Below are 15,532 nucleotides of genomic sequence, written 5' to 3'. Positions count from 1 at the left end.
TCTGGAGATAGTTCTAACTCTGCCACTCAAGAGCTGGGCAATCATGGGCAAGTTACATAATCTCTCCGCCCTCAGTTTCCTTATCTATATAAGAAGAATGTTGTAAAAACTACCATGTACGTGTTTTTTGGAGAATTATATGAGATGTTGCACATAAAATGCTTAGTACAATGTCTGGCACAAAGAAAGCATTCAATAAATGCAGCTGCTATGTTAATGATGATGAATCCTCCACAAAGCTTACTACAGTTCTGGCCATATGGCAGGAACTTAATAAATACTGGCTGTATTGTTCTATATGTTTTAAAAATCTATATGTTTTCAGGTCTCAATGGATGGCCCACATAAAAAGTATTTTGTTGATGTAAGTTAAAAAATCCACTGTATAATATAGATGGAGCACTTTCTCTGATTATATGTACACATAATTGCCACTATATAAAAGAATTTGATGGAGAAATTACTGCACTGAAGGAAAATTGTACTGTTGTATTCTTTCCCCCATTAAGAAACGTGCTGCCTCTGATACTTTTCCTACTTTATTTTTATTTTATTTTATATACATTTCAGACATAGGGTCTTACTCTGTTGTCCAGGCTGACCTCAAACTCCTGGCCTCAGGCCATCCCCCTACCTTGGCCTTCTTAGTAGCTGGGACTATAGACAGGAACCACTGCATATGGCTTCTTTTCCTACTTAAACATTCCAAATATCCATGAACGAAACCAAAATGAAACTCTACCTTTCCTAATCATCCACCACAATGAAGGATGAAAATGTTTAGGCAGAATTAACAGTACGTCCTCAAAGCTCCTGTAGTTTATGGCTCTATTGCCCTACTTATTCGACTGTATTGTAGTTCATAGTATGTCAATCTGTTCTTCTCACAGATTTGTAGGAATCTTGAAATCAAAGAATGTGTCTTACGGATCTAACCCAGCACTTAGCATGCAGTAAGTATAGTACCAGTTAGTATTCCTAAGTGAGCGAATGAACAAACGAAAGTGCTCAGAAGCATGCAGCATGGAGAAATGGAGCCTTTGGATTGTACAGAATGAGGAGAGTAGACCACGTGATCTCTGAGGTCCCTTCTGGTTCAGTAAGTGATTAGCCTAGGGCTGATGTGTATTATCTTAATGCATTACATTTGTGTCCTCTTTCATTAGTGATGAAAGTCCATCAGTTGAGTAGAAACAAACGATACAGAGGACAGGCTTTGTTTTAGCAGCTTTAATATGCATAAAGTGGCCAGGTGCCGTGGCTCACGCCTATAATCCCAGCACTCCGGGAGGCCGAGATGAGCCTCCTAAGATCAGGAATTCGAGACCAGCCTGGCTAACATGGTGAAACTCCATCTCTACCTAAAATACAAAAATTAGCCAGGTGTGAGGGCAGGCACCTCTAAGCCCAGCTACTCGGGAAGCTGAAGCAGGAGAATCCTCTGAAACTGGGAGGTGGAAGTTGTAGTGAGCTGAGATCTCGCCACTGCACTCCAGCCTGGAGGGCACAGCAAGACTCTGTCTCAAAAAATATATATATTCATAAAGTATTGTGACTTTTATGGAAAATAATTTTGCCCAATTTTTGTATTATGTTAAAATACATTTAAAATTTACCATCTTAACCATTTTCAAGTGTACAGATTGGTGGTATTAAACACATCCATGATGATGTGTGACCATCACCATCATTCATCTCCATAACTCTTTTCATCTTGCAAAATTAAAACTGTTTCCATTAAACATTAACTCCCCATTTTCCTCCTCCGACCCCATCCTTTGGCAATCACCATTTCTTAAACTCCTCCCAGCCTCTGGCTATCATACTTTCTGTCTCTATGATTTTGACCACTCTAAGTATCTTATAAGTGGAATCACACAGTATTTGTCTTTTTGTGACTGGCTTATTTCCCTTAGCATCATGTCCTCAAGGAACATTATGGAAAAGTAATGTTAAAAATAAATTTGGCCAGGTGTGGTGGCTCATGTCTGTAATCCCAGCACTTTGGGAGGTAGAGGTGGGTGGATCACCTGAGGTCAGGAGTTCAAGACCAGCCTGGCCAACACAGCAAAACCTTGTCTCTACTAAAAATACAAAAATTAGTTGGGAGTGGTGGCATATACCTGTAATCTCAGCTACTGGGTAGGCTGAGGCAGGAGAATCACTTGAACCCAGGAGGCGGAGTCAGCACTCAGCCAAGAACACGCCACTGCACTCCAGCCTGGGAGACAGAGTGAGACTTTGTCTAAAAACAATGAAGAAATAAAAAATTTTGTCACGGAAAAAATAAAAAGAAGATGCACTATGTCACATACATTTAAAATGCATAAGTTTACTTACAATAAGGAGGCTTAAAAAAGTAGGGCACAGATTTGACAAGCTTGATGAGGGTTGAAACTGATGTACCAAGGCCTGTGAACATCCAGTCCTTTTAAGAAATCTACTATGAAGCACAGATCCCTTTATAATGTTCTATATAATCACCATGGTGCAGTACAGAGTGAAAGGAGAAGGATCTAGCATTGAATTGCACCTCCATTACTTACTCTGACCTTGTAAAATGAACAGAATAATATCTACCCCATAGAAATGAAGACAATCACACCTACAGTGATTGTGTGAAGGGTCTATCCTGCTATGTCTAGGCTCTAGATAAAATTGGTCCATGTATTTTTTTTCTTAGGAAAGTTCCTTTTTCCCTATGCCATTAGGAGATCAGAACATCAGTGCTACCCTTTCTGAGCAGTAGTCATGTCACTCACAAAACTGGATTAAATAAATAGACACATACACATGAGAAAGAAAACACAATCTCTTACAGCCTAAGAGATGGTGCAATTTATTATCACCTTCTGCACTACACAGAGAAGATGACTGGACTTGTTAGTTAAAGCAATTATTCAAGAGTGCAGGCAGAGAAAAACAAGGAGCTGCAAACACCTAACACTAACTGGCAAGAAGACAGATGAGCTGATCTTTTTGATTCTGAAAATGGGTCACTGTATCCTCAGCAGTAACCTCAGAATTCTAATGACTGCAAAATCCAGTTTATAAACTAGACAATGCTGACCTGACTAACAGATCAGTGGGGATGAAAATAATTAACACTGGTCATTCTAGCTACATTTATGACAAATGATTTGCAAGGGCTAGAAGCATTTTGCTTCTGCTAAGAATGGAAGTTGCTGAAATAGAATTCTCCTGGGTTCTCACTTCCTCATTCTTCTTAAAATTACTAACTAGGGTAGTCAATAACACGATGGGCTGGGAAGCTGATGACCCAAGTTGGGTTCCTGGCATATGCTTTACTACTGTAACCTCTTCGAATCTCCATTGCCTCCATATAATTAGGTGACATTGGACCACACGATCTCTGAAACATCTTCCTTCACTAAAACTCTTGAGTCTAGGAGCATATGGATTTTTAAATGAATTTCATTTTATTAGCAATACCAATCTCATGTTTCTATTAATACAATAGCTTTGCTTTTAGGAGCACCTATACGATTATATTTTTCTAATAAGGGCAGCAATTATTTCGATTTGCTGAAACCTAGAGGTAAAGATGATTTGTCCAAAATTCACTTTGATATCCTGGGATTTAGAAAATGCAGTTATTTTTTAAAGAGGCAAAATTAATAGGTCCATAGTGAAATAAAGTTACTCTTAAAATTTTATAGTTCTACAACAATTTGGTTGTGAGGTAACTTACGGTTTATGGGTACAAAAGCTTCAACAGAGTGTGAACAATTCCCAGTGTCATTATGGGGCAGACAATAAAGGAAGAATCCCTGATCCTTTGAATCTCAGTTCAAACATCACTGCCTACCCCATTTCCTGCTCCCACTGGAATTACTATAAATCAATTCCAATGACCTCCCACAACACTTGCCTGCTGTCTTTTATAGCATATACAGCTTTCTTCCTTAGTATATTTATACATTTTATCTTCTCTATTATACATTTCCTACATATCCCCCAAATTGCTTGCAATAACAAATACTCGTGAAATCAATGATTCTCCAGAACAACGGCTTTCAGATTTTTTACTATAATGCACAGGCAAGAAATACTTTATATTGTGACATAGTATACTACACATATAAATATACTACATATGTAAATAACACGTGTTGCACAAAATACATGTTCTAACCAAATGAGATGCACTCTGATATACTCTAGTCTTTTCTATTTTACTTTATTTCTTTCTTTTAATAATGACAGCACTGACTATATTGATTATGCCCCTCTAATGAGTCCTGCCTTACAGTCTGAAATAGTGTCCCAGGAAAGTTATTTTAAAAGAAAAAAAAAAAAAAAAAGAAAAGGTCTATTTTCCAAAATTTATTTTATAGATAGTCTCTCCAAAGTTACTTCCAATCTACTTTGTCCATGTCTTTCTATAGATGCTGAAAAGCTAAATATTTATCTTCCTATATCCCCCACAGCTACACACAGCCATGACCTATTTCTGGCCAATGAAATGTAAGCAGAAGTCACTGACATGTCTTCTAGGAAAGTTTTTTTAAAACGGGCCAGATTCTTCCGGCATGCCCTTCAACCCTGTGCCTTTCTTTCCCTTCTTCTTGCATGAAAAGTGGAGGTGATGCCATTCCTCCTTGCAGGCCCAGTTCTTATGCTTGCCGATAGGTGCCTGTATTACAATAGGTGCATATATAGCACCTATTGACAAGCACAATAATAGAACCAGGCCTACGCGGAGCAATGGAGGCACAGAAAAAGCCTAAACCTTGATGACATCATTGAGCCACCAGATCAGCCATGAGTTGTGTACCCCAGACACTTTACATGTAAGACAGATAAAGTCCTTACTTGCTCAAGTCACTGTAAGTTTTTGGTTACTTATGACGAACATACTCCAAATTAATTCTATATATCATTAATATTTTTAAGTCAATTATCCTTCACAGGAAGGATAAAAATTTTTTAAAAAGGAAGACTGCCTTTTCTGAGATTAATCATGGAGGACCTCAAATGCTTTTATTTACACAAAAAAGCTTTGGAGATCTCCAGTATAGAAAATGCTTCTAGTGATTGCTCCAGACAAAATAATTCTTTTTGTAATTATTGATAATAATTCAATTTCATCCATGGGCATAGTGCTAGTCACTGAGGACACCACTAAGTATAGAACCCAACTCCTATCTCCAAAAGGTTTTACGATCTGGTGGGAGAAGAAAAAACATATCAGATTTGTCCAATACTATGGGATAAATGCTATGATAAAGTGCTGTCAGGCCACTGAGATGACATAGAATGTCATAGGCAACAAAAACTAACAGATTTTGCTCAATCATCTTAGCTCCCTCATTTCCCCTCTACAAATACATTTAAAAGATTATTTTTCAAGTGGAACAATGTGGAGAAATATCTTCACACAGCCACCAATGGAATCCTTTTATAATTGCTAAAAATGTCCCATAGAAAAGAAGTTCCTTTTTTTCAATTAAATTTCCAAACAGCTTTTTGCAAACTAGGAAAAAGGTTTACTGCCTATCATTAGACATCACATTTATTTTGCTTTTGTCAGTTAAACTGGTGCAATTGTGGGTGTTAACTGACTTTTCTAATTTAGCACTTTGAAAAGATCCACACACAAATATAACTGATATTTTTAGTCAGCAATACACAATAATAGAACAATAAACAGTAGACTACAACAATAAGACAGGAAATTGTGTCAAATTTTAAAAAGATGAAGACAGAAAATCAATAATGAAGAATTTTTATTCACACAGTGACTAACTGAATCAAGCTATTAGAGCAAAGTCCATATTAAGGTCACAGTGACCTCAATACAGTGGTTTAACATTACAACCAGATTTTTTGAACAGATAGGCCTACTTAAGTCTATCTGGGATTCTTTTTTTTTTTTTTTTCCAGTTTTAAAACACCTTTTGTCACAGTGATTATATTTTCAAACCAAAAATTAATGAAGTCTAATTGTTGAAATTGAAACTAACCTAAAAAACCAACAATGTGACGGAGTAGGACCCGTTAGGGGCCTGTGGGCCCCTCCAAGCATAGCAATAAAGGAAAATGTTTGTTGAGAAATGTTAAGTTGTTGAGAAATGTGAAGTGTATGAATACTGAGAAATGCTGAGTGCATGATAGAATATATTGTTTGCTAAGAAGAACGATGGCAAGGAAAACCTAGCCCCTCCCCCAAGCTGAAAACTACTTGGGGCATTCCAAAGTGGCAGGACAATATATAAATATCATAGACAGGTTGAAACAATTCTTTAAGATAGTTGAGACACTGCCCTTGTGGCTCCCTCATGAAGGATGCTTTTTAGTTTGTCTGTGATCAGTGGTAAGTGGGCATCAGCTGCCTACTTGGCATATTTTGCGTTATGAGAAAATACCGAACATCTGTTTGTTAATAATGATCATCTGTTCAGAGAGAATAAATGTGTGGGTCAGAGTCTACTTGGGGCCCTTCAACCAAGGAATGCTGTCAGCCCCTGAGGCTTTCAGTTCAGAAGGCTGCTGGCCCCTGGATAGACCCACTTTACTGTTCTATCTGGGTGTTTGTCTCTCAGTTCTTTCAGCACCGCCTGGGTGGGGGTCTCTACGGCCGAGCTGGGTCTCGGTAAATGCTGAATTCCTTGAAGAGAAATTCCAGGCACCGAGCCAGCCTTGAAAAGTAAATGGACAACCTGATAAGCAAAAAGGTCATAGTAACTTAAAACAATAGCCAAGGAGAGCCAGGGAATGTTCTGGGCCCCATAGAAACTAAAGATAACATCTTATTATAACATATGTCCTTGAGCTGATTTTCAGAAACCCAGGTGTGCTGGCAGTGGAACTCAGATAGGGGGAGCTGAGGGATGAACTGAATGCTGTTCTTTCTTCCAAATTTCTTCCTCAGGAGCCTGGAAGTGGTCCCACCATCATCCAAAGCTAGTATTCTTTTCTGCTAATCCCAAATCTTTAGACAATGCCTCCTCAACCAATTGCAAATCCAAAAATCTTTGAATCCATCTATGACCTGTGGGCTGCCATCTCCCTTCCCCTGCTTAGAGATGTTCCACCTTTGAGTCCAAACAACCTACAGCTTCCACGTATAGATTTTTGACTTTGCCTGTAAACTCTGCCTCCCCACCTTAAAAAATCCTTACCTAAAAGCCACCTAGGAGTTAGAGTCTTAAGCATGAGCTATCCAATTCTCCTCGCTTGGTGCCCTGCAGTAACTTTCTCTCCATGTTACCCAGATATCAGCATTTGGCTGTGCTGCACAGAGCAAGCAGAATTCAGTTTGATTCGACAAATCATAGCCCAATACCAACAGCCACCATGCCTGACTCCCACCTAGCCAGAAGACATGGGTGAGAAAGAGTAAAGAACTGAATCAAAGATTTCAAGCAGTATTGTTTAAGTGCAATTTCTACTTTAGCTCATGAGTGTCTTTTATCTCAAAGAAAAAAGGATTTTGAAAAGGTCTGAAAACCAGGACAGTTGGCAAATTGTAATGTATGCGTGCATGATCGCGTTTTCTCTAACTATACGTCCTTCTGGTACTTTTATACCTTTTTCTCCCCTCTCAGGGTTACCACGTAAGAACCATAAATAATTCGCATCTTAGGGTGAATTTAATATTTCCAACTTTTCAGGCCGGGCGCACTGGTTCACACCTGAAATCCCAGCACTTTGGGAGGCTGAGGCAGGGCGGATCACTTGAGGTCAACTTGAGACCAGCTGGCCAACTGGCGAAACCTCATCTCTAAAAAAATACAAAAAAAATTTAGCCAAGCATGGTGGCGGGTGCCTGTAATCCCAGCTACTTGGGAGGCTGAAACGGGAGACATCACTTGAACCCAGGGGACAGAGGTTGCAGCAGGCCGAGATCACACCACTGCACTCCAGCCTGGGAGACAGAGCAAGACTTTGTCTCAAAAATACATATATATTTTAAACTTTTCAAATGACTTACATTTGGGAGGTTCATTTTCACTTTTACTTACTTTCCCTTTTTTATATGTATGTTTCCTAAACACCAAAGTTATATAAACATATAAAGAATCAAGTAGTTCTATTTGGCTCATTACATGAAACAGCTGTGCCCTCCTCATCCCCATTTTTCCCACTTCCCACAGGCAACCACGTTCACATCTTTCAGTGGTTTCTTTTGACAATGACCTCCATATCTTCAAATGCAATGCCGTATGCTACTCGTGATTTTTTAGTAATAAAGGTTTATTATATTTTGACTTCTTACTGTGGAAGCTACCCACCCCTTTCCACACCCACACTTCCTACCCTCCCGCTAGTCGCTCCATCATTTTGCACGGTTCTATATTCAGTGTTCACATCATTACTACATAAATGCTGCTTACCACTAAGCCATGAGGTATACTATTTTCCTTTTCTTTTTAAATTTTTTTTGTTTAATCGCTTACTCTGAGAAGCATATTTTTCTTTTCTTGAACAACTCATCTTTCCACCCAAACTGCACCCTGAGTGACTAATTGTTTCAGTTCCTTTTTTTTATGTATCCAACACTGATTATCTTCAAAATTCTTTACAAATTGTTTAAATCTTCCACTGAATTTCACTGGACGCAGCGGCTGACGCCTGTAGTCCCAGCACTTTGGGAGGCTGAGGCAGGTGCATCACTTGCGGCTAGGAGTTCGAGACCAGCCTGGCCAACATGGTAATACCCCATCTCTACCAAAAATACAAAAAATAGCAAGGTGTGGTGGCGAGTGCCTGTATTCCCAGCTACTCAGGAGGTTGAGGCACAAGAATTGTTTGAACTTGGGAGGCAGAGGTTGTAGTGAGCCAAGATTGTACCACTGCACTCCAGCCTGGGTGACAGAATGAGACCTTGTCTAAAAAAAAAATAAAAAAATAAAAAAAAGAACAACAACAACAAAAAAATATATATATATAGTACTGAATTAAATCAAGAATTCTGTCAATTTCATCTTCTTGAAGACATGGCCCTTGAAGACTCCTAGTATTCTCAAATTTGGACTATCCTGCTTCAGTCTAAGCCTACTTAAAAGCTACCATCTTGAGATTCTCCTTCACCATCATCCTGGGGATGTCCTTCACCTCACTTTCATGCTAAATGCACTATTTCCTGGTTTCCATATTTTCCTCTTTTTCTTTCTTTTTTTGACATCCCTACTTTGATGAGGCATATTCTCTAGAAAGTTCCTGTGAAGTAAAATTTTTGTGACCCTGAATATGTGAAAACATATTTCTTCCACCCTCATACACATTTGTCTAAAGACAGAATTTTCGGATGAAAATACTTCCCTTAGATTGAAGGCACTGCTCCATTTTCTTACTATATTTTTCTTTTTTGTGTGTGTTTGCTAGTTTTTTGAGATGGAGTTTTGCTCTGTCACCAGGCTGGCGTGTAATGGTACAATCTTGGCTTACTACAACCTCTGCTTCAAGTGATTCTCTTGCCTCAGCCTCCTGCGTAGCTAGGACTACAGGCACATGCCACTAAGCCCAGCTAATTTTTGTAGTTTTAGTAGAGACGGGGTGTCACCATGTTCGCCAGAATGGTCTGGATCTCTTGACCTCGTGATGCACCCGCCTCAGCCTCAAAAAGTGTTGGGATTACAGGCATAAGACACCGTGCCCAGCCCTTACTATATTTTTCTACTGCCTTCTTGTGACTATGTGTTTCAAGTGTTGTCAAGAAGTTTGATGCCTTTGATTCTTAACTTTGGGTATGTAACCTGTTTTGCCCCCTTTTTTCTGAAAGCTTTAAGAAGCTTTTCTTTATCCCAAATATTTTTCAATGTTACACCAGGAAGCTTCAGGATGGGTGGATCCTTCTGCATCTACTACGCTGAGTGTTCAATGGGCCTTTTCAATAAGGAGATGCATGCCCTTACAGTTTTCTGACATTTTCTTGAATTATTTATTTGATGACTTACTCTCTCCCATTTGTCCCTCTCTGTGGAGTTCCCATTATTTGAATGTTGGGCCTCATAGAATGATAGCCTAATTTTCTTATATTTTCCCTCTCGTCTTTTTTTTTTTTTTTCTCTACTTGGTAAGAGGTTTCCTCAACTGTATCTTCTAAACCCTTCATTATTTTTTTCATTTACCTATGGATTTTTAATGTTTTTATATTTAATTTTTAAATAATTTTAAATTTACAAAAAGCTTGCAGAAATTTTACAGAGTTCACATATTCCTTTCACTCAGCCTTTCGTAATGTTAACCTATATAACCATAATACAATGATAAAAACCAATAAATTAACATTTTAGGTCTGTGAACTACAGACCTATTCAAATTTTGACAGTTTTTCCCCTAATAACCCTTTTCTGCTCTGAGATCCAAGCCAGTATCCCACATTGATTTAAGCTTCTATGGCCCCTTGGTGTCCTCCAACCTGTGACAGGTCCTCCTTACTTTTATGATCTTGACACTTTGGATGAGTACTAGTCAATCATAGTATTTTACATTCTTTCAATTTGAATTTGTCTGATGTTTTCTCATGCACAGACTGAGGTGTGTGCATTTCGAGGAAAATATCAGCAAAGTGATGTTGTGTCCTTCACAGTGTCATATCAGGGGTAGAAATAATATACGATTATACTGGTGGTAGTGTTAATCACTTGTTTAAAGTGGTGTCTGCCATGTTTCTCCACTGTAAAAACAATATTTACTGTATTTTTTCCCTTTGTAACTGAAGAGAGGCAGCCGGCAGGCAGGGAACTAACTAGCCATTCTGACAAAAGTAACTGCTCTGGATTAACTAGTTACTGGGGGGGTTTTATTTTTGTCATTGCTGTTTTTTGAGTGGAGTCTTGCACTGCCACCCAGGCTGGAGTGCAGTGGCAGGATCGCAGCTCACTGCAACCTCCACCTCCCAGGTTCAAGCGATTCTCCTGCCTCAGCCTCCAGAGTAGCTGGGATTACAGGCGCCCGCCACCATGCCCGGCTAATTTTTTTGTATTTTTAGTAGAGACAGGATCTCACTATGTCAGCCAGGCTAGTTTCAAACACCTGACCTCGTAATCCACCCGCCTCAGCCTCCCAAAGTACTGGGATTACAGGCATGAGCCACCGTGCCTGGCCACTAATTACTGTTTTTCATGTATCCCCTCTAAAACACCATTCCAAAACGGGCTCTTTTCCCTCCAAAAACTGCAAAAATGAGTAGTTCTCCAGGGCAACAGGAAGCCCCACATGCTTAGATCTAATGTAGTCTGGGATCTACGTACACACTGTTGATGCACACGGTCCCTTTTGTTAAAGAGGAAATAAAAATGTTGCAAGCAACTAGCAATGGCCTGTGTGAATCCCAACTTGGACAGAAATGCAGGTACCTTTCTGTGGATTAAGGGATTGATACACAAATGTGTCTGCTCCACAACCTGTAGCATTTTCTCCATATGAATCAACACATTCTGTCCTTGCCCACCAGCAATAAATGCCCATCTCAGCCAGGACAACCAAGTGCATTCTCCTTCCCTAAGGTAAAATGAAGATCTGGGTTGGATAATCTGAAGGAGCAGCTCTACCTTGGAAACTTGAAAAGGACAGCTCATTGCCACTCTATGGGGTAGCCCTGAAAAGACCTGAAATCCCAAAGCTTTGGGAGGCCGGGGCAGGAGGATCACTTGAGGCCAGGACTTAAGGAGCATCCTGGGTAACACTGCAAGACTCCATCTCTACAAAAGAAAAATGTTTTTAAATTAGCTGAATGTGGTGGCACATGCCCATAGCCCTGGCTACTAAGTAGGCTTAGTGGGGAGGATCGATTGAGTCAAGGAGCTTGAGGCTACAGTGAGCTATGATCGCATCACTGCACTCCAGCATGGGTAGCAGAGAAAGACCCCGTCTCTTAAAAATAAATAAATAAATAAAAATGTCCACTGCCTCCAATAGATGTTCATGTGCACACTGGCAAGTTTTATCAATTATTTTTGGTGCCACCTACGGCACTATTAACAGAAGTTGTATAGCCTTAGCATGAAAACAGAGCTCGGCCTTCAATACACCTTGTGCTTTTCTAGTAAATATATTTGTGCTTTTCCACCATGACAATGATCACAGCTCAATGGTGTTCATTAACTAGCCTCACGTTCTTGTACAACCCAAATGAGATCGATTATTAAAGTATTAATAAAACTATTACAGAGGAACCAAGGAAAAAGAGGAAAAAGAATAATGATTTCCCTCACAGTGCTCAGATAAGCTGGCCTGCTCTTGGCTTTAGGGAACTATGTGACCTGCTCTGACTATAAAACAGCTTTCGTATGGCCGATGAAAAAATTTCCACATAGCTAACAGTGAAAGGGATTGTAGACTGGAATAAATCAATCTTGCCAGCCTTGGAACTTTCCGAATATACTATTTAGATTGACAGTGACAGAAGGCCAAGAAAAATCACAATCTCCTTCAATAAGGATGAGTGCTTTTAAACACTAGCAGTCTCCAGAGTTTATTTTTATAACTCTTTAGAGTAGGAACGACGCTTGAGACTTGAACCCTGTGTCTTCTCTTACTGTGCTCTTTCAGTTATTTACGGTTTATAATTCAGAGTCTCCCTAGGGCCACTTCCGCCTCATGCAGATGTCTAAAGGGGAGGATTCAGCTTGAAGATGTGTGGCCTGGGGACAAATCAGATTATAAAGAGTTTTAAAAAGTCGAGAAGTCTGGACTTAGAGTTGGCCTCATCAGGGCCCCTGACTGGGAACCAACGAAGGATACCGCCCAGCAAAATGCCTTATGCATCCTTTCACCTGGGCCTAGAAGTCCTTCAACAGGAGACTAAGCTACAGTACAGTGGCTTCAATACACACCCAGACACTCTGCTGAAAGCAGGTTTTAATGGAGACAGAGCTTGGGGATGGAAAAAGGTCACAAAAGGGATTACTTAGAGAAACAAACAAACAAAAAAATCCATTTCTCAACTTTGCCAAAGGCCAGCTCCAACCCAAAGCTCAGAAAGAAGCAATTACATTTTACAGGAATAAATTTGCAGAACAGCAAGAGCAGAAAAAAATGTAATAAACACCCAAAGAACATCATAGATATTCCACAGTTAGAATCATATTCCAGCTAATCTGTGGACTCAATAAATTTTGATAAAAAACAATGGTATTAAAGGTCAGAAAGGATGCTGCCTCCACCTGAAAAAGACAATTAGGTTTGTTGCACTGAAAGGTGTCAGATAATAATAATAGCAACATAAATAACAACAAACAGCACTTAACATGGAGCTTATAATATAGGAGGCAAATTCTAAACCTATAAACTAATTTATGAAACCTCATTAACCCTCATACAACCATAAGATAGGTCCCTAAATTACAGATTAGTATATCTATAAATATGTCTCATTCTGTTGCTCACGCTGGAGCACAGGTGCATGATCAGGGCTCACTGTAGCCTCAGCCTCCTGTCCTCAAGCAATCCTTCCACCTCAACCTCCGAGGAGCTGGGTCTACAAATGTATGCTACTGTGCTTGGCTAATTTTTCCATTTTCTGTAGAGACAGGGTTTCACCATGCTGCCCAGGCTGGTCTCAAACTCCTGGCCTCAAGTGATCCACCCACCTTGGCCTCCCACAGTGCTGGGATTATAAGCGTGGGCCACTTTGCCCTGCCAGAAAACATTATTTCATTAAAAATGAGAACAGATTTGAATTTATACTTTGCAGATTAAACAACTTAGCTTCATTGAATTTGTTATTTTTACTCAAAACTAGAAATAACTGGATGTTTTTAATTACTGTAAAGAGTCATTTGAAAGATCAATAATATTCTACAGGCAAGTATTTTCTGTTTGATAGCAAAATAATTATACTTACTAGGGGGCAGGTAAGTTTTTTTGTTTGTTTGTTTGTTTTGTTTTTGAGACGGAGTCTCACTCTTGCCGAGGCTGGAATGCAGTGACACAATCTCGGCTCACTGCAACCTCTGCCTCCCAGATTCAAGCGATTCTCCTGCCTCAGCCTCCCGAGTAGCTGGGATTACAGGCACCTGCCACGACACCCAGCTAATTTTTTGTATTTTTTAGTAGAGACGGGGTTTCGCCATGTTGGCCAGGCTGGTCTTGAACTCTTTGACCTCAGGTGATCCACCTGCCTCAGCCTCCCAAAGTGCTGCAATTACAGGCATGAGCCACCACACCCAGCTGGTAGTTTTATTTAATTAGCTTTAAAGCTCCTGTTCAGCATTCCTGCAACACCATAGGTGCTCTTTGCTTTCAGGGAAAGCACAGAGCTCATGGAGCACAACCCACTGTGAACCTGCGGTTCCCAAGGTGGGAAGCAATATGAAGGCCTAGAAGTTCTAAACTCCCTGACTAAAAAAATAAATGCCAAAGCTAAACAGAAAATGTGACAATTCATTATCCTCCATCTTAAAAACGTGTATTTGCTGCCTGTTGCTAAGTGAACAATCCAGAGACAATTTGTCTCTTTTTAGTTTTATTTTTTGTTTTTTGTGTTTTTTGAGACAGGATCTCTCTCTGTCACCCAGGCTGAAGTGCAGTGGTGCAATCATGGTTCACTGCAGTCTTGACCTCCTGGACTCAAGCAATCCTCCTACCTCAGCACCCCCAAATAGCTGGGACTATAGGCACATGCCATGTCCAGTTAATTTTTTTATTTTTTGTAGATGTGAGGTCTACCTATGTTGCTCAGGCTGGTCTCAAACTCCTCGGCCCAAGCGATGCTCCTACCTTGGCCTCCCAAAGCTCTGGGATTACAAGCATGACCTACTGTGCCCAAACAATGTGTTTTTCGATAGTGAATTAACAATAACATCAAAGGGCAGGGCACAGTGGCTGATGCCTGTAATTCCAGCACTTTGGGAGGCCAACGTGGGTGGATCACCTGAGCTTAGGAGTTCGAGACCAGCCTGACCAACATGGTGAAATCCCGTCTCTACTAAATACAAAAAATTAGCCAGGCATGGTAGCACATGCCTATAATCCCAGATACTTGGAAGGCTAAGGCAGGAGAATCGCTTGAACCCAGGAGGCGAAGGTTGCAGTGAGCTTGGGCAATAGGAGCAAACTCCCATCTCACCAAAAAAAAAAAAAAAAAAAGAATAACATCAATGAATTGTGGCTATTTGGTGTTTTAAGAATCACAGCTTGCACACAAAAAGGTAAAGATGTCTCCTCTTTTTTCCATTCTAGGTAACACTGAAATTACAAAAGACACAGAATCTCACTGTTTGAACTCTCCCAATTCCCTTATTCTTTATGGACTAATGTAACAAAATGATTAGTCATAGATAGAACACACGTTTGTCTTATGCAAGTAAAAGTAATCACTTGAGGGAGGGAACAAAAACTGCTTCTTATTTTTACGTTGTACCCTCATTTTGAATGATTCAAACCAAAATCTTAGAAGAAAAGACCCAGCTAAGATCTGTTCAGAGGTTTTCCCCTTTAAGTTAATAACAACCTACTTTGTTCAGGCTGGTCTCAAACTCCTGGGCCCAAGTGATCCTCCTGCACTGGCCTCCCAAAGTGCTGTGATTACAGGCAAGCACAAGCCACTGTACCCAGCCCT

General features: G+C 40.0%; 1 protein-coding gene and 1 long non-coding RNA gene across 5 annotated transcripts in view; one reads left to right on the top strand and one right to left on the bottom strand.

Annotated features, from left to right (window-relative positions):
- Nucleotides 1–15,532, bottom strand: part of CRACD (capping protein inhibiting regulator of actin dynamics) — a 279,762-nt gene that overhangs the window by 197,717 nt on the left and 66,513 nt on the right. The gene's annotated exons all lie outside the window — the stretch shown is intronic.
- On the top strand, nt 8,689–11,843 carry LOC116548767. Its single transcript, XR_004267534.1, has 2 exons — nt 8,689–8,756; nt 11,744–11,843. It is a non-coding gene; the product is annotated as an uncharacterized LOC116548767 (long non-coding RNA).

The sequence above is a fragment of the Sapajus apella genome, unplaced genomic scaffold, assembly GCF_009761245.1.
Source record: "Sapajus apella isolate SASKATOON/1434 unplaced genomic scaffold, GSC_monkey_1.0 scaffold5, whole genome shotgun sequence".
In the NCBI taxonomy this organism is placed as follows: Eukaryota; Metazoa; Chordata; class Mammalia; order Primates; family Cebidae; genus Sapajus; species Sapajus apella.
Note: the sequence above shows the minus strand (reverse complement) of the source record. Positions and strands in the feature narration are given on the sequence as shown.